Here is a 20,515-nt window from a genome sequence, read left to right as displayed (position 1 = left end):
GGATAAATCCAGTGGCCTTTTCTCTATCTTCGCTCTCCTTAATGTCTCTATAGCCTTTGACGCTGCTTCTCATTCTCTCTTTCTTGATACTTTATTCTTTCTTGGTCTTCTGGATACTACTCTGTCCTGGTTTTCCTCCTACCTACCTACCTGGCTGCTATTTCTGTCACCTTTACTGGATCTTCTTCAAGATTATGCCCTCTAACCATAGGTGTCCCTCAGGATTCTGTCCTGGACCTTTTTCTCTTTTCCCTCTATACTATTTCACTTGATGATCAAATCAGCTCCCATAGATTTAATTACCATCTCTGATGATTTTTAAAATCTACCTATCCTGCCCTACATTTTCTGCTAACCTTCAGTCTTGTATCTCCAACTGCTTTTTAGACATCTCAAACTGACTGTTCAACAGATATCTTAAGATTAACATGTACAAAACCAGACTTATTATCTTTTCTCCCTAAAGCTGCCCTCCCACACACACACATTTACATCTTCTAATACAATAGATACCACCATCATCCCAGTCCTTCAGGCTTGCACCATTAAGCGTTATCCTTGACTCCTCATTATGTCTCATTCCCCATATCCAATATGGGGATAAGGCCTATTGATTTCATCTTTGCAACATCTCTCAATTACATTCCCTTCTGTCCTCTGACCCTGACTCTAATACAGGCCCTCTCTCCTCACATTTGGACTTTTGCAGTAGCTGCTGGTAGGTCTGTCTACCTCAGTCTTTTCCCACTCTAACCCATCCTCCATTCAGCTATCAAAGTGATTTTCCTTAAACGCAAGTCCAATCAAGTCACCTTCTTATTCAATAAACTCCAGTGGCTCCCTATGGCCTCCAGGATCAAATACAAAGTGATCCAGTTGACACTCAAAGTTGCTCATATCCTAATACCCTCCTGCCTTTCCAGTTTCCTTATACCTTACTCCCTGACATGCACTCTTCAATCCAGTGGCCCTGGCCTCCTGGCTGTTCCATGAACAAGATTCCATCTCTTCACTTTGGGAATTTTCTCTGTCTATTCCCTATGCCTGGAATGTTCCACTTCCTCCATTTTATCTACTGATCTCCCTGGCTTCTTTTAAGTCCCAAAGTCTCAATTATAATCCCTTATTTTGCTGAAAGCTTTCCCCATCCTTTCTTAATTCAAGTGCCTTCTCTTTTAATAATTTTCTACTTATCTGTACGTAGCTTTGTTTTGTATATATGTTTGCATGTTATCTCTCCCATTAGATTGTGAACTCCTTGAGAGCAAGGTCTGTCTTTTGTCTCCTTTTGTATCACCAGTGTTTTAGTGTAATGCCTGGCACATAGTAGGAGCTGAGTAACTGTTTAATGATTGATTGGTTCAATTTTTCTTCTCCCTTATTCATCTTTTCTTTCCCTGGCCCATAGACCAATCATACGTTCTAATCTTTTCTCATACTCTTTACTTTTCCAATTATTTCCTCCAAAATTTTCATTTCATTTGTAAAAATATTTTTAAAATTTACATTATTTCTTCTAGGAACTCTAGTTGAACCTCAAGGAACACTATATCTGACTTAGCTTTGGGGTATGAGAAACAGATCTTCCAGTTAACACTTGTTTTTCCTCCTTGCACAAGGTCATGCATGATTCTGGCTAGACTCATTCTCAGTGTTGGCATATTTCACTATTTCCCTATGCCAACCTAGACTGGGAAACTTACTCCCTGTGATTTTTTTTTTCTTGGATTTCCCAATCAAGACTTGGTCCAGTGCATTTTCTGGATCTTTGTGGAGTGCCTATGGTATAGAGCTGAGCCATACTGTTTCCTTCTACTCTGTCGTCTTGGCTGGTCTTCCTTCTCTTATTTCTTTTCTACTTCTTTACTGCTTTCATTTCATTTTCATTTTAATTTTTTTAAAGCTTCATGCTGAATTTCTTCTAGGAATTTCAGTTGATCTTGTAGGCATACTGTGTTTTTCTTCAAAGCTTAGCTTGTAGGTGTTTTCAAGTTATTCTTTCCGTGGGTTTGTGTCTCAAACATCTTGGGATCACAATGAGCTCTATCTTTTTTTTATTCTTTCTTCTCAGATTGAGACTTTATATTAAGGTCAGGCTCTAACCACTTCTATTAGGATTATCATTGCCTTGTATGGTCCTAGCATGTTTCCTCCAGAATCTTGATACAATATTGCCCAGGTACTAAGGATCATAGGGAAGGTTCAGGGCAGGAATAGCAAACTTTCAATGAATTGCCTGAGATTGGATCAAGGTCAAGGTATGATTACTGCCCTCCTGGACTTTCCAGGCTCCTAATTCTGATTTGCCTGTGGGCAACATAGCAGATTTGCACCTAGGTAGAAATCCCATAGACAGCTACAAACCTCATTCTCTCTCAGGAAGTTGCAAAGCTTTGTAGCTTGAGTTACAGTGTTGCCTGTTTGCTTGTTCTAACTTTGAGGACTGAGATACTGTTCTAGGGTCACGAAGATAGCCAGGGCTGCAAGCCCCTGTCTGAGTCCGAGGGACAGAACTGCAGTCCTTTCCTTTGTCCTGGATCTGGAGATCCTGGACCACTCCTTTTCTATTGTTCTTGTTCTGGTTACTTTTTATGGGTTAATTTTTGTGATTTTCAACTGGAAAGTTGACCGATTACAGTTTTTCTTATATATTCCAATCACGAGTCCATCTGGCACTCTTCTAAGAACTTTTTTGGAGTAGCTATGAAAGGAGCTGGGCTATACTGCTTCCTCCCACTCTACCATGTTGACTGGCCTCCCTTGTCCCTTGTATAAAGGAAAATTAGGACTTTTGAATTGCTTTATCCTCATATATTGATAGAATATCTTTTACAGTATATAATAATGTGCTTTTAGGTCAAAGAATGTAAGTCTTATAAAGGGTGGATGGAAACCTACCTTTTTTGCTGACAGGCTTTCCTTGGTTCTGAGAAAAACAAAAATCATTTGAAACAAGTATAAATTTTTACATGTTGAAAAAGAGTTGTTTCTTGGGGGGTGGAGCCAAGATGGCGGAGTGAAAGCAACGACTCACCTAAGCTCCTGGAAAAACTCCTCTGGATATCTCTGGGGGGAGAGTCTGACCAGACTTTGGAGGTGTAGAATCCAGTGGGTGATGGACTTTGACGGATTCGGAGCCCAGGTTGGACTGGAGGGTCCACGGGAGGGATCTGTTCTGCGGGGGTAAGACCCTGGCGCACAGCACAGCATGGTCAGCGCGGCAGGGCGGAGGGGACCTGAGGGGCCCGAGAGTGGCGGGCGAGACCAGCGGAGCAGGAGATAAGCCAGGCCGAGCCAATGAGAGCCGCTGAGCGCCAGATATCAGCGCAGCAGCTCTTGAAACCTTCAGCCTGAAGACTGGACTTCGGTGGGTCAACTACTTGAACTTCCAGGAGCTGGGATGGCGGAGTGATCAGTAAGTGCTCTCTCCTCCCCCCTGATGACCGTGAGGGAACCATAAAATTCTTCCCCAGATTAATCCTGGATCAGTGGGAACAGCAGAAGGGGGCAGGTGGTCTCATAACACCAGAGGCTGGAAAAGTGGCAAGGGGGGATTCTTCCTACTGTGGCAGAGGCGATCTGGAGGGACAGACGACCCAGGGCAGAGAAAATTCGCACTGAGACCCAGGCAAGCCTCAGCGCCGGGAGACGAGCCCCAGGAGGGGCGGGAACACGCATTAGCTTCTAGGCGTGCCCCAGCCCTCCAGGGGAAAAGGGAAGACAATAGGGAAGCTGGGATCACCATCCCCTGACCTTGCCTTTGCCTCAAGTCAGCTGAGGAGATCTCCTGAGACCAGACCACCCCTCCCACACACCTAACAAGCTAACCCCAGGGTTGATCTGGGAAACAAAAAAAAAAAAAAAAAAATCAAAAAAGCCTGCTTTTAGCCTAGACACACATCAACTCAACTTAAAAGATCTGTATCTTCTGACTGAAAGAACCAAAAGCTACAACACTTAGCCAACATCACGAATCGGAAAAAGCAGACGAAAAGTGAAAAAACCATAGAATCTTTCTATGGGGATAAGGACCAAAACACAAACACCAAAGAGGTCAGAGCTGAGACTGTACTTCCATCTGAAACCTCAGATGGGACTATGAATTTCTCGCAAGCACACCTAGATTACCTGGAACATCTGAAGAAGGATATAAAAGAAAAACTGGCCAATGATTTTAAAATTATAAAAAAAGAATTCACTGATGAGAACATCACTCTGAAAAAGAAAATTGAAGAAATGGAAAAGGAAGTTCAAAAATTAACTGGAGAGAATAATTCCCTAAAAGGAAGAGTTAATCAAACAGAAAAGGAAACCCAAAACCTAATTGGGAAAATTGATCAGATGGAAAAGGAAACCCAAAACCTAACTGGGAAAATTGGTTGAATGGAAAAAGAAGTACAAAAATTAAATGGAGAAAATAGCTCCTTAAAGGGAAAAATTGGTCAGATGGAAAAGGAGATGCAAAAGCTAACTGAAGAAAAAAATACGATGAAGATTAGAATTGGGCAAGTAGAAACTAATGACTCAATGAGGCAACAAGAATCAGTCAAACAAAATCTAAAGAATGAAAAGATAGAAGAAAATGTAAAATATTTAATTGGAAAAACAACTGACCTGGAAAATAGATCCAGGAGAGAAAATTTAAGAATTATTGGCCTGCCAGAAACCCATGATGAAGAAAAGAGTCTGGACAATATCTTCCAGGAAATCATCAAGGAAAATTGCCCAGAAGTACTAGACTCAGAGGGCAAAATAGTCATTGAAAGAATCCACCGTTCCCCTCCCGAAAGAGATCCCAAACTCAAAACCCCAAGAAATATAGTTGCCAAATTCCAGAGCTATTAAGTGAAGGAGAAAATACTACAAGCAGCCAGAAAGAAACAATTCAAATATCAAGGACACACAGTCAGGATCACACAGGATCTTGCAGCTTCTACATTAAAAGATCGAAAGAATTGGAACCCAATATTCCATAAGGCAAAGGAGTTGGGACTTCAACCAAGGATCAACTACCCAGCAAAGTTCAGCATAACATTTCAGGCAAGGAGAAAGTCATTCAACGAAATAAGGGATTTCCAGAGCTTCCTGACCAAAACACCAGAACTCAATAGACAATTTGATCTTCAAATGCAGGTCTCCAGAGAATCATAAAAAGGTAAACAGAGGGGAAAAAACTAAAACAAAAACTTGCTACTCAATTAGGGCAAACTATTTACCTCCCTATAAGGGAAGATGATACCTGTTAATCTTGAGAACTGTGCAGCTATTATGATAAAAGGGATATATGTAGAGGGAACGGGCATAAAGTAAATGATGTCATGTCAAAAATATGATTTAAGTATGAGAAGTGAATGTAATAGGAGGTGTGGAAAGGGGGAAGCAGAAAATGGCAAATTATATCACAGGAAGAAGTACAAAACTATAGTAGAGGGAAGGAGGGGAGGGAGATGAGCATTGTTTGAGAGGTACTCTCATCTGATTTGTTCAAAGGAGGGAACAATAATCTTAAGTAGATAAGCCTAACTAGCTCTATAGGTAGTAGGAGGGGAAGGGGGAAGAAAGGGGAGGGTGGCTAAAAGGGAGGAAAGAAGCAATAAGAGTAAAGGGAACTAAAAGGGAGGGGGGCTAAAAGAAGGAGGGGAAGGCTGCAGGAGGAGGGGGAGAAAAGTGAATACTATTGAGGAGGGGAAGGGAGACGGGAGAGCTAAAAGCACAAATGGTGGGAAAGAGGTTGGAGGGAAATGCACAGATTGTAATCATAACTGTGAGTGTGAATGGAATGAACTCTCCCATAAAACGGAGACAGATAGCAGAATGGATTAAAAGCCATAATCCAACAATATGCTGCTTACAAGAAACACATTTGAAACGGGGGGATACACATAGGATAAAGGTCAAAGGATGGAGCAGAATATATTGTGCTTCAGCTCATGTAAGAAAGGCAGGAGTAGCAATCCTAATCTCAGACAAAGCAAAAGCAGAAATAGATCTAATCAAAAGGGATAAGGATGGAAACTATATCCTGCTAAAAGGCACCACAGACAATGAAGCAATATCATTACTAAACATGTATGCTCCAAGTGGTATAGCATCCAGATTCTTAGAGGAGAGGTTGGGGGAGTTGAAGGAAGAAATTGATAGCAAAACTATACTAGTGGGGGACCTCAACCTCCCCCTCTCTGAACTCGATAAATCCAACCTCAAATAAACAAGAAAGAGGTTAAGGAGGTAAATAAAACTCTGGATAAGGTAGATATGATAGATCTTTGGAGAAAATTAAATGGGAATAGAAAGGAATATACCTTTTTCTCAGCGGTACATGGAACATTTACAAAAATTGACCATGTACTAGGACATAAAAATCTCACAATCCAGTGCAGAAAGGTAGAGATAATCAATGCATCCTTTTCAGATGATAATGCATTAAAAATTACATGTAATAAAAGGCCATGGAAAGAGAAACCAAAAATCAATTGGAAACTAAATAATCTAATTCTAAAGAAGGGTTGGGTTAAAGAAGAAATCATAGAAACAATCAACAATTTCATTCCAGAGAATGACAATAGTGAGACAACATACCAAAACTTATGGGATACTGCAAAAGCAGTTATTAGGGGAAGTTTTATATCTTTGAATGCTTACATAAATAAAATAGAGAAAGAGGAGATCAATGACTTAGGCTTGCAGTTGAAAAAGCTAGAAAAAGAACAAATTGAAAATCCCCAAGTAAATACCAAATTAGAAATACTGAAAACCAAAGGAGAGACTAAGAAAATTGAAATTAAGAAAACTATTGAATTAATAAATAAAACCAATAGTTGGTTTTATGAAAAAACTAATAAAATTGATAAACCTTTGGTCAATCTGATTAAAAAAAAGAAAGAAGAAAACCAAATTACTAATATTAAAAATGAAAGGGGTGAACTCACCTCCAATGAGGAGGAAATTAAAACAACAATTAGAAACTACTTTGCCCAACTTTATGCCCACAAATTCGATAATCTAAACGAGATGGATGAATATTTTAAAAAATACAAATTGCCCAGATTAACGGAAGAGGAATTTGAATACTTAAACAACCCCATCTCAGAAAAAGAAATTGAACAGCCATCAATGAACTCCCTAGGAAAAAATCTCCAGGGCCAGATGGATTCACAAGTGAATTCTATCAAACATTTAAAGAACAGTTAATTCCAATACTACATACACTATTTTTGAAAACTGGGGAAGAAGGAGTCCTCCCAAATTCTTTCTATGATACAAATATGGTTTTGATACCCAAACCAGGAAGAGACAAAACAGAGAAAGAAAATTATAGACCAATTTCCCTAATGAATATAGATGCAAAAATTTTAAATAAGATTTTAGCAAAACAAATACAGCATCTTATCACGAGATTAATACATTATGATCAGGTAGGATTCATACCAGGACTACAGGGCTGGTTCAATATTAGGAAAACTATTAGCATTATCGATCACATCAACAACAAAGCTAACAAAAACCACATGATTATCTCAATAGATGCAGAAAAAGCTTTTGACAAAATACAACATCCATTCCTACTAAAAACATTGGAGAACGTAGGAATAAAGGGAACTTTCCATAAAATAATAAGCAGTATCTATCTAAAACCTTCAGCAAGCATTATATGCAATGGGGATAAGCTAGATGCATTCCCAATAAGATCAGGGGTAAAACAAGGTTGTCCATTATCACCACTATTATTCAATATGGTACTAGAAATGTTAGCTGTAGCAATTAGACAAGATAAAGATATTCAAGGAATAAGAATAGCCAAAGAAGAAATTAAGTTATCACTCTTTGCAGATGATATGATGATTTACCTAGAGAATCCCAGAGATTCAAGTAAAAAATTACTTGAATTAATAAACAACTTTGGCAAAGTTGCAGGGTACAAAATAAACCCACATAAATCTTCTGCATTCCTATATATTAGCAACAAAGTCCAACAGCAAGAGATAGAAAAGCTAGGGTAGACAGTATAAAATACTTAGGAGTCTACCTGCCAAAACAAACCCAGGGATTATATGAACACAATTACAAGACACTTTTTGCACAAATAAAGTCAGATTTAAGTAAGTGGAAAAACATTAGTTGCTCATGGGTAGGCCATGCTAATATAACAAAAATGACAATTCTACCCAAATTAATATACTTATTTAGTGCCATACCAATTAAACTATCAGACAATTACTTTCTAGAGCTGGATAAAATAATATCAAAATTCATTTGGAAAAACAAAAGGTCCAGAATATCAAAGGGACTAATGAAAAGAAATGCTTGGGAAGGTGGCCTAGCGCTACCAGACCTCAAACTCTACTATAAAGCAGCAATTATCAAAACCACTTGGTATTGGCTAAGAAACAGAGAGGTAGACAAGTGGAATATACTTGGCACTCAAGATGCAGTAGGCAAGAAATATAGCAACCTTCTGTTTGATAAACCCAAGGACCCCAGCTTCTGGGATAAGAACTCATTGTTTGACAAAAATTGCTGGGAAAACTGGATAACAGTGTGGCAGAAATTAGGCATAGACCTATACCTGACACTGTACACAAGAATAAAGTCCAAATGGGTACATGATTTAGGTATAAAGATTGATACCATGAATAAACTGGAGAAGCAAGGAATAGTGTATTTGTCAGATCTATGGAGAAGGGAAGAATTCTTTACTAAAGGAGAGATAGAAAGCATTATGAAATGCAAAATGGATAACTTTGATTACATTAAACTGAGAAGTTTTTGCACAACCAAACCCAATGCAACCAAAATCCGGAGGGATGTAGTAAATTGGGAAAGAATTTTTACAGCTAAGCTCGGGGATAAAGGCCTCATTTCTAGAATATATAGAGAACTGACCCAAATGTATAATCATACAAGTCATTCCCCAATTGATAAATGGTCAAAGGATATGAACAGGCAATTTTCAGAGGAAGAAATTAAAGCTATCTATAATCATATGAAAAAATGCTCTAAATCACTCTTGGTTAGAGAGATGCAAATCAAAACAACTCTGAGGTACCACATCACACCTATAAGATTGGCAAACATGACAGAACAAGAAAATGATAAATGCTGGAGAGGATGTGGGAGAGTTGGAACACTAATTCATTGTTGGTGGAGCTATGAGCTCATCCAACCATTCTGGAGAGCAATTTGGAACTATGCCCAAAGGGCTACAAAAATGTGCATACCCTTTGACCCAGCAATATCGCTACTAGGACTATATCCCCAAGAGATCATAAAAATGGGAAAGGGTCCCACATGTACAAAAATATTTATAGCAGCACTCTATGTAGTTGCCAAAAACTGGAAGTCAAGGGGATGTCCATCAATTGGGGAATGGCTGAATAAATTATGGTATATGAATGTAATGGAGTACTATTGTGCCGTAAGAAATGATGAACAAGAAGACTTCAGAGAGGCCTGGAAGGACTTATATGACCTGATGCTGAGTGAAAGGAGCAGAACCAGGAGAACTTTATGCACAGCAACGACCACAGTGTGTGAGAGTTTTTTCTGGTAGACTTAGATTTTTGTAATAACACAAGAACTTCTTACAAAAAAAAAAAAAATCCCAGTGGTGGATCTCAAGGCAAAATGCCTTCCACACTCAGAGAGAGAAATATGGAAGTCACTCACATAATGTAGCAGATCATGTTTGTGTATGTGTATGTGTTTGTGTATCATGTTCTGATTTGTTATACGATTTCTTTCATTTATCTTAGTCTGACTACATAGCATGACTATAGTGAAAATATACTCAATAGGAAAGTATATGTAGAATCTATACAGAATTGTATGCAGTCATGGGGAGGGAGGGGGGTAGTGGGGGATAGGTGGGGGGGATAAAATCTCAATTGTATGGCAGTGATTGTTAAACATTAAAAAATAAAAAATAAAATAAAAAATAAAATAAAAAATAAAAAAAAAAGAAAAAGAGTTTATGGTACTGACTCACATAAAGCACTTCAGGGTTTACATAACATCATCATGAAATAGGTAGTAATACTATTCTCATTTTGCAGGTGAGGAAATTACCTAAATGAACTAAAGTAACAAGCAATTTTACATAGCCAGGAAACAGAGCCAGTTTTCATACCTCCTGCCTCCAAATCCAGAGTTCTTTCTATTACACCATGTTACCTTTCTCTACTGAGGGCACCACCATCTTCCCCACCACCCAGCTATACAATCCTCAAATTTCAACTTTCAGTATATACATGTGTGTATACACTTATTCTTGTTAAAAACTACAAGGCTTCCAGACATAAAACTGTATTATAAAGCAGGAGTCATCAAAACCATCTTGTATTGGTTAAAAAATAACATAGACCCATGGGACAGACTAGATAAAGCAGAATTAGAAACGATAGAACTGTTTTGATAAGGTGGAAAATATAAATTACCTATGAAAAAAATCCCTCACCTGATTAAAAAAAAAACTGTTGGAACATTGGAAAGCAGTCTGGCAGAAATTAGGCTTAGACTAATGTCTTACACTATATTTCATAATGTATTCTAAATGGCTAGATGTCCTTAATATCAAAGATTATACCATTTAAAAAAGAGAAAAGAAGCAGATAATATACCTCTCACAATTACAAGTAGAAGATGTATTCTTAACCAAACAATATAGAAGCAGTCACAAAAGACAAAATAGATAATTTTGATTACTTGAAACTAAAATGTTTCTGTATAGATCAACTTAATGCACCTAGTATAAGAAGGAAAGTGGTTGAATGGGAAAAAAAAATCTTTGCATCAAATTTCTGTGATAAGGATTTGGTATCCAAGATGTGTGTGTGTGTGTGTGTGTGTGTGTGTGTGTGTGTGTGTGTAGATATAGATACATATGTGTATACACACACACATAGAGAGACAGACAGACAGACAGACAGAGACAGAGACAGAGACAGAGAGAGAGAGAGAGAGATGGAGAGATGGATATCCATTGATAGGACTAACACATATTCCCCACTAGATAAATGGTCAGTGAACATGAATAAACAATTTTCCAAAAAAAATAATCACAAAATATTCAAAACTATATGAAAGAGTGCTCTAAGTCACTAACAACAAGAGAAAAATGGAAATTAAATCAGTCCTGAGGTTTCACCCCTACACTCTGCAAATTGGCAAAAATGACAAAAAATGGCAATAGTCAACGTTGGAGCAACTATAAAATGATACGCACACTAACACATTGTTGATGGAGCTATGAAATGGTGCAACCATTTTGGAAAGTGATTGGAATTGATGGGGTGCTTGGACCTCAATTCTAAAATCACATTTCTCTTTAAAAATTACATTTCTCCCTAACCTCAAAACCCTATCCCAGGCAGTTTCTCCCCAGCCCAAGGACACAGCCTGCCCCAGCAACAACTGTTCTCTCCCTTCCGATACAGCAGCCAGCTGCACCTACAGAACTTATTCTGAGCCAGTTGTGTACTGGCTGAACTGGCTGTGCACTGGGTCATAACGACATTTATCACTCACTGACCAATCATATGCATCCTTACATAAGTATACTCCCTTACATTTATCTTGCCTAACAAGACATTGATGAGAGCAGCCTGGGTATTTCTCAGTCAACCCTGACCATTAGTTGACTTAGTGACATTTCAGGCCTAAAACCACACCTCCAGGTAGCCCCCCTTGGGCTATTTCCTAATGAACTCTGGATAAAATACCTGCCCAGGAGATATCTAAAGTGCATGTTCCTTTAAGAACTAACCGCTTCTTAACCACTCCCTAATCCTGCCCTGAATCACCTCGTTAGCATATTTGCACATGTTTTATTATAGAATATCCTATATAAACTTTACGTGTAACCCCCTAAGGTTGCAGGTTCCCTAAGAACTCTTGCCCGCTGAAAAACGAAATAAATCTTTACTTTGACCTCAACAATGCTTGAGTCCGTGAATTTTTTTCCAGAAAGCCCATGCAGGGATTTCCATTCTTGGAGTTCTTGTTCTGCTCCTCTCCCCTCATCAGAATTATGCAAATAAAGTGACTAAAATGTCCATACTCTTTGAACCAAAGAGTCCATTATCGGGCTTATACTGCAAGGAAGCCACTGATAAGAAGAAAGTCCCCAAATACTCCAAAATATTGATAGCAGCAATTGTTGTGATAGCTACAAATTGTAAACAAAGATATCCATCAATTGGGAATGGCTGAATAAATTGTGGTATATGAATGGAACAGAATATTACTGTTAAATAAGAGATTATATATGTGATAAATATAGAGAAACATGGAAAGAGCTATATGAACTGATGCAGAATGAACAAAAGCCAAAAAAAACCAGTGTACATAGTAACTACAATGCAAATGGAAAAAACAATTATGTGCCAGAAAATTAAAAGTAAATGTAATAAAATTTTCAAGATCAAGCAGGACTTGAATGAAGAATATAAGAAGATACTCTCAATCTGCCCCTTCCTGGAGGTAGGAAGCCCACAGGTATACACATTGCATGTATTTTTGGAATTTTTCAATATATTGGTCATCTGTGCTCATTGTTTTTCACTCTAAAAAATACTATTTGCTATTAGGGATGGCTCTCTGGGAGAGGGAGAAGGAGAAATACTTAGGACAACTACAACAATGTAAGAAAAATTAGATATCAATAAAAAAGTTTTAAAACATTAGAAAGCATAGGCACAAATGGATCTTTCCTTCATAAGACAAAACAGTATCTATCTAAACCAAAAAGCCAGCATTATATGTAATAAGGATAAATTAGAGGCTTTTCCAATACGATCGGGGCTAAAGCATGTATGACCATTATCACCACAGTACTAAAATTTCCAGCTATAGTAATAAGACAAGAAAAAGAAATGCAGGGCATAAACAGAGTCAAAGAGAGAAAAAAATATATTGCCTTTTGTAAATGTTAGAGAACTCTAAAGAGGCAACTAAAAATTAATTAAAACAATAACTTCAGCAAAGTTTCAGGATATAAAATAAACTTACAAATTATCAGCATTTCTCTATATCAACAATAAACCCCAGCAGTAAGTGACAGAGAAATTACATTGAACATAACTACAGAATGTACACAACACTTGGGAGTTTTTCTGCCAAGAAACACATGAATAATATAATGTAAATACAAAATATTCTTTATACACATACACACAGAGAAATAAGTAACTGGAGAAATACTAATTGCTCATAGGTAGGTTAAAACAACATAATAAAAATGACATTATGTAAGTTTATTTATCTGATGCCATTCCTATAAAACTACCAAAGGATTACTTTATAGAACTGTGGGGCAAGGGGGGATCATTTATCTGGAAAAGCAAAAAGTAAGGAATCTCAAGGGAAATAATGAGAAGGAAAAACAGGTGCAAAGGAAGGAGACATAGCAGAACCATATCTCAAAATATAGTACAAAACAGTAGTCATCAGAACTGTTACTTTTTGGCCTAAAGGGCCCAAGATCTCCCAGTGTATTCTGGACCTTCTCCAGTCATCCTGATGAATATCTGGTCACAGGACTCAGATGGCTCTGGAGAAGAAGTGAGGCTGGTGACCTGCACATCCCTCACTCACTCAAAACAAAGTCAAGTGCAAGTTACGTCATTTCTCTGATGGCATAGTCTTCTTCAACAACAAAGGATGAACACAAAAACAACTTTATAAGAGAGAAGATAATCAATGGAACAGATTACATACACAATACACAGAAAAAAATGTACCTAATTGATGAGTGTTTAATAAACCAGATCTCAGCTACTGGGTTAATGGCTATCTAAATGACAAAAATTCCTGGAAAAATTGGATAACAGTTTGTCAGAAGTCAGGGTTAGCCCAACACTTCACCCCTAGATATGCTCCAAGTGGATATATGACCTAGACATAGAAAGTCACATTACAAACAAATTACAGGAACAAGAAATTACCTTTCTTGTTTCTTGTTTCTGATCTAAGAATGTGAGAAGAGTTTGTGACCAAACAAAGGACAGGGAGGATTAAAGAAGATAAAATATACGATTTGATTACTAAAAAAAAAATGTTTTTGCACAAAAGAATCTAATGCCACTAAGATTAGAAGGAAAACAGGTAACTGGGGGGGGGGGGGGCGGAATCTTTGAAGCAAATTTCTCTGACAAAGGTCTCAATTTCAAAATATCTTAAAAGCTGATTCCAATTTGTAAGATTAAGAACAATTACCATAAGTTCTTGATAAATTGGTATATATAATAAATAGAATGTTATGTTTCCACTTGAAAAAAGGATTTATTAAAATGCACATTTCAATTATATTCAAAAGCATTCTAAAGATATATTTATACACAAATGTATTTTGGCTTATATTTGGGGGACTTTACGGAGTTTAGAATTGGAAGACACATTAGGGATAATCTCATTAAACCTCTTCATTTGTAAAATGAAGAAACCTAAAGAAGGAAAGTAAAATGCCCAATGTCACATAGACAACGACAATCTAGGATTTGATCCCAAGTTCTTGGACTGATTCATGGCTCTTTCCAAAATACCATGCTGCCTTCTGATGTTTCCATATCATAACAGTGTACATCTTTACACTTTTTAATTTAGATTTCATGTCTCATCTTAAAGTGCAGCATTAAGTACATTTTGAAATTCTTTTAGAGATCAATTTAGAAAAATGCAGATTTAAACCAGAGAAAAATGCAGATTTAAATGTGACTTCCCTTTCAAAAATCTAGAAAAGAGACTTGAGAAATACCTAATCCCAAACCAAGAGAGACTGTGACTTGCTTTGATGATGAAGCTGGGGCTAAATCCAGATCTACTGAAATTTCTGGAATACCTTGGTGCATTTAGAAACTATGTCCTGGGAAACAGATATCCAAAAATTAAAGTGGAATTCCCTTCTATCTCTCCAAAAATTAAAAGACACTTTTCTAAATTGTGGGTACTTATAGCACATTTAATCTCAATAAGAGCTTTATAAAAAAAAAAATTATTGGTATTGTTTGTCTTAGCAATTGATGTGAAGTTTTGATAACCTAAATTTAAATTCAAATGAAGTTACACAGTACATTCCAATGCCTATTAAAGATAAGCATGTATAAACTAATTTGCCTTTATTATAAGTTACAGTGAATAGGATTAAATTTTGCTTCCAAATAGTAAATTCTAAAAATAGAATTTAAATGATATTTTGAATACTTGTAGATTCTAAAGGTATATGGTAGTAATTATGAATTCCATAAAGTTTACTTAAGAATGTTAAATTATTATTATTATTTATTATTATTATATTTATTATTAATTATTTTAAATATGCAATTATAAAATCACAAATTTAGGAATATTTTTTCAGGGAAAATAAGCATCTGAATAATTTTTATAATAATTCTTCAGGTCACCTTGGAGAGGTAGACTATCCAAATATAAATAATGTAGCCAATTCAAAAAGGAGGCTGTGTAAGTACCATATATGTATTGTTTTAAACATATTAATATATTAAAATATTTACTCACAAAAAAGAGCAATTCCCCAAATGACAAATAGTCAAAAGATATAAAGAGGCATTTCTTAAGGGAAGAAATCTAATTTATTTGTAACATATGACACAAAATGTTCTAAGGTAGTTAAGTGGCATCATGAGGACCTGAGTTCAAATCCAGCCTCAGACACTTGACACTTACTATGTGACCCTGGGCAAGTCACTTTACCCTGATTACCTCACCCCTTCCAAAAAAAATAATTATAAAAATTACACAAAAATGTTCCAAGTCATTAATAATAAGAATTGCAAATTAAAGCAACTGTGAAGTTCTACTTCATATATAGCAGATTGGCAAAAATGACAAAAATGGAAAATGACAGATGGTGGAAGGGCCGCAGGAGCACAGGCACATTGATGCTGTTGGTAGAACTATAAATCGGTATACACATTCTGCAACGCAATTTGATATTATTCCCAGAAAGTTATTAAACTGTTTTGCAAACCTTGTGACTAAACAATACTACTACCAGACCTATAGTTCTCCAAAGAGGATAGAAAAAAAGAAAAGGTCCTTTAAGACAAAAACATTTATGGCAGCTCTTTGCGTAGTGGTCAAAACCTGGATACTAAGGGGGTGCCCATCAGCTGAGGGACAGCTGAACAAATTAGGCATCTATGAATGTTATACATACTGTATATAAGAAATGGTAGTTTTCAAAAAAACCTGGGAAGACTTACAGAGTGATAAGCGGCATTTGAGGAACACATGATATTATAACAACACTGTCAATAAGAAATTTTGAAAACTTATGAATTCTCACAACATAATGACCAACTATGATTCCAGAGGATCAGTGATGAAGAAAGCTACCCACTTCCTGACAAGAGATGACACATGCAGAATAGGATGCACATTTTTTGGACATGGTCAATATGGAAATTTGTTTTGCTTGACCATGTATGTTTGCTAAAAAGATTGTTTTTAGTGAATGCATCCTTCTCAGATCATAATGCAATAAAAATTATATGTAATAAAAGGCCATGGATAGACCAAAAATAAATTGGAAACTAAATAATCTAATCCTAAAGAATGAGAGGGTTAAACAACAAACCACCGAAACAATCAACAACTTCATTGAAGAGAATGACAATAATGAGACAACCTACCAAATCTTATGGGATACTGCAAAAGCAGTTCTTAGGGGAAGTTTTATATCTTTGAATGCGTACATGAATAAAATAGAGAAAGAGATCAATGAATTGGGCATGCAGCTGAAAAAGCTACAAAAAAATCAATTGAAAATCCCCAAGTAAATACCAAATTAGAAATACTAAAAACCAAAGGAGAGATTAATAAAATTGAAATTAAGAAAACTATTGAACTAATAAATAAAAGTGAGTTGGTTTTATTAAAAAAACAATAAAATTGATAACCTTTGGTTAATTTGATTAAAAAAAGAAGAAAACCAAATTACCAATATCAAAAATGTAAAGTGTGAACTAACCTCCAATGAGGAGGAAATTAAAACAATAATTAGAAATTACTTTGCCCAATTGTATGCCCATAAAATGTGACAATCTAAATGAGATGGATGAATATTTTAAAAAATAAAAATTACCCAGACTAACAGAAGGAGCTGAATACTTAAATAACTCCGTCTAGAAAAAGAAATTGAACAAGCCATCAATGAACTCCCCAGGAAAAAATCTCCAGGGCCAGATGGATTTACAAATGAATTCTATCAAACACTTTAAAAAAGGTTGTTTTTGTTTGCTTTTTTCCAGTGGGGGAGAGAGATAAGAAAAATACATATCCATGTATATATATGTAAATACATACATACACACTTAATAGCAGAAAAAAAATTTAGTTAAAAATTTAAAAGTTGGGATATACAAGGTCTTTTAATGTCAGTAGGAGATCAAGCATTTTTTAAGCACTTACTTTGTACTAAGCCCTAGAGAAGTCACTTTATTAAATGGTCCTTGATAGGCCTAGAAGCAATAATAGCCCTCTTTCCACAGGTGACTAATTTCCTGGAGTAGTTTCTTAACTCTGCAATCTATGGTCCAGTGTTTAGATCTTAAGAAACTCTATAAGCATTTGCAAAAGATATATAATGTTCATGACGAAATTCCCTGATGGTGCAATTCTTGTTATTCCTAATTTCAAGAGTTACATGCACAAAATATTTGCCATGTGCTTGGTTCCTCATACCACCTTATTAAGTAAATAACTGTTGTTTCCTATACTTAAAGATGAGCAAGAGAAGTTGCATAACACCCTCAGAAGTTCCCCAAGATGTTAAGGGTAAAAATGGTTATAGCAGAAAAATTGCTTTCACTCTGTAATTTACACGTGCCTCACTTTAAGTAATAAGCAAGTCCTCAAAAAGACTTTATTTTAAATGCAATAAGAGATCTTTTTAATGAAAATTCATAGAGAATCATAAAGTAAATGGTATTTTTGTTAGCAGTCATCTCCTGATTTAGCTATTTCTTTATAAACTTATTTTCGTTAAAATTATGTCAATCTATATAACTATCTCATTGACATGAAGCACTGTTCAGAAAATCAAAAAGAATCTTAATATCTATGTCTCTGAGTTCTATGTTCCTGCCTTTTATAGAAAATCATCTTGGCCTGAAATAATTTTGCAGGTTTATGGTCACAGAAACAAAACATTTTTCTGAAAGCTGTTTAAACAAACATTTTCTATTTGGAAAAATATTTTAAAGTAATACAAATATTTAATTGACTTAATAAAGTATGATATTTCAAATGTAATATTTTCTACATGCTTATTTAAATAAAAATATTTCTAAATAGTATTCATATTATCCATTACTTCTAAATAGCTCATGCAAATAATAATGGGACAGCACTACCATCTTACATGCATCTTTTTATAGTGAGTTTTTATACAATGCTTTTCCAACCATTTTTCTATATTGCTAAGACATTAGACACCTAAAACTTGCATCCTAATTCTCAAATTTCATACTGTTTGCAGAAATTGTCCACTGTTTGCTATGAAACTAACCTTGACTCCTCCCCTAGCTCTGAGCACTTAGCACTTTCTTTAAGATGAATACATATCCTTCCCCCAATCAAGCCCAGAAGCATGAGTCCCTATACAGTGTTAATAAGTGTTTAATGCCTTTTTAGAGGGCCCCTTGGGTTGATATTCAAGCTAACCTGAATTAATTAGATGAAGTATGTAAACAATTTAGAGGGAGTTATAATAATGTGCCTCTAGAGAGATATGTGTTGATTACCTGAAATAAGAAGAGTATATAATGACTGTCTTATTCTACATGCACACTTTAGGGCAGCTAGGTGGTGCAGTGGATACAGCAACAGTGCAAGAGTCAGGAGGACCTGAGTTCAAATTTCACCTCAGACACTTGACACTCACTAGCTGTCTGACCTTGAGCAAGTCACTTAACCCTAATTGCCTCATTCTGGGTCATCTCCACTCTTCCTGATGAATATCTGGTCACTGGATTCAGATGGCTCTAGAGGAGAAGTGAGGCTGGTGACCTGCACAGCCCTCTCTCACTCAAAACAAAGTCAAGTGTAAGTCATGCCATTATTCCTCTGATGGCATGGTCTTCTTCGACAACAAAGGACGAACACATATACACTCACATTTTAGTCCTACTTTTTGTGAATCATTTTATGATTCAAATATCAAATAACACTACAATAAACACAATAAAGAACTCCTGGCGTAGGATCATCACCTACCAAATGGCAGAAGACAAATGTTTATGACTTCCAGCCTAGAGTCAGGAAAATCTGAGTTTATACCCAGTCTCAGATACTAGCTGTGTGAGCCTGGGCAATTCACTTAACCTGTTTCCCTCAGTTTCCTCAACTGTAAAGTGGGGATAATAACACCTACCTCCCAGGATTGCTATGAGAATCAAATGAGATGTCTGTAAAGCCATTAGCACAGTGCCTAGTATGAAGGAAACACTACATAAATGCTAGCTAATATTAATAACAGATAAATCCAAATTAATTCTCACCCATTACCTTTAATTCATACTTTTCCACCATTTCACATATTTTCCATCAGTTCCCCAAAATGAAGTTGAAAAAGGGGAATTTTGCTCTAATATGAGATATAAATTAAGACCATTTCCTACTGGTGACATTGTAAAGGCCTATTTTTCTACCCTACCAGATCCAAATTATATTGTAAACTACCTAAAAGCAGGACCTCCTTTTGTTCACTTTTTGCATGACTCATGCTCTCATACATACTGCCTCTAAAATAAACAAAGTGGACATTTTTTCCTTAATGATAGTTGTTTCAAGAATAAAAATTTCTATTTAGTATCCAGAGATTCTGAACTTAAAATTTAAAAATCACAATACAGTAATTAGTTTTCCCTGGAAATCTATTATCCAAAATTTTCTAACTCTTAGGTACTCCATCAGTACAATAATTAATGTTCATAAGAACTCTTAGCATTTCAAATCCTGAAATTCTCCTATTTTCAGGATTAAATCATATCCAGTAATCTTAATAATATATATTTAATTATATTTTAACTAGGTGAAAATTGGAAGGCATATATCTTTAATATTTAAAGTAGTAACTGCCTTGTCATTATAGTCAATCAACTAGACCACCGTTTTCTCTTAACATTTTGGTTAAAATTTTCTGAATCTCCAAGTAGCTGATGTTATTTGGCAGTCAACTCTGAAGAAAAATAGTATATACCAATTTTGAAACTGTACTTTCTTACGTCAATATTCTATGTATTTTCCTCAAATGCATTTCCAAGTAAACCTTCTGAACATATTCTAAAATTTGTTATGCTAGTCTCCCTCTGCTGTTTAATTAGGCATAGTGGCTAATTAACTGGGGCTTTGGCACCACCTAATGGCAGAAAAGAAAGTTTAGATTCTTTTATCAAATTTTCTTGAGTTATCATTCTGAATTATTCCATTCGAAATAACTTATAAACCCCAGATGTTTGCAATTTAATTCTTTAAAATAATTAGTTTTTAAAGATAATAA

The sequence above is a fragment of the Notamacropus eugenii genome, chromosome 1, assembly GCF_028372415.1.
Source record: "Notamacropus eugenii isolate mMacEug1 chromosome 1, mMacEug1.pri_v2, whole genome shotgun sequence".
NCBI classification, from domain to species: Eukaryota; Metazoa; Chordata; class Mammalia; order Diprotodontia; family Macropodidae; genus Notamacropus; species Notamacropus eugenii.
Note: the sequence above shows the minus strand (reverse complement) of the source record.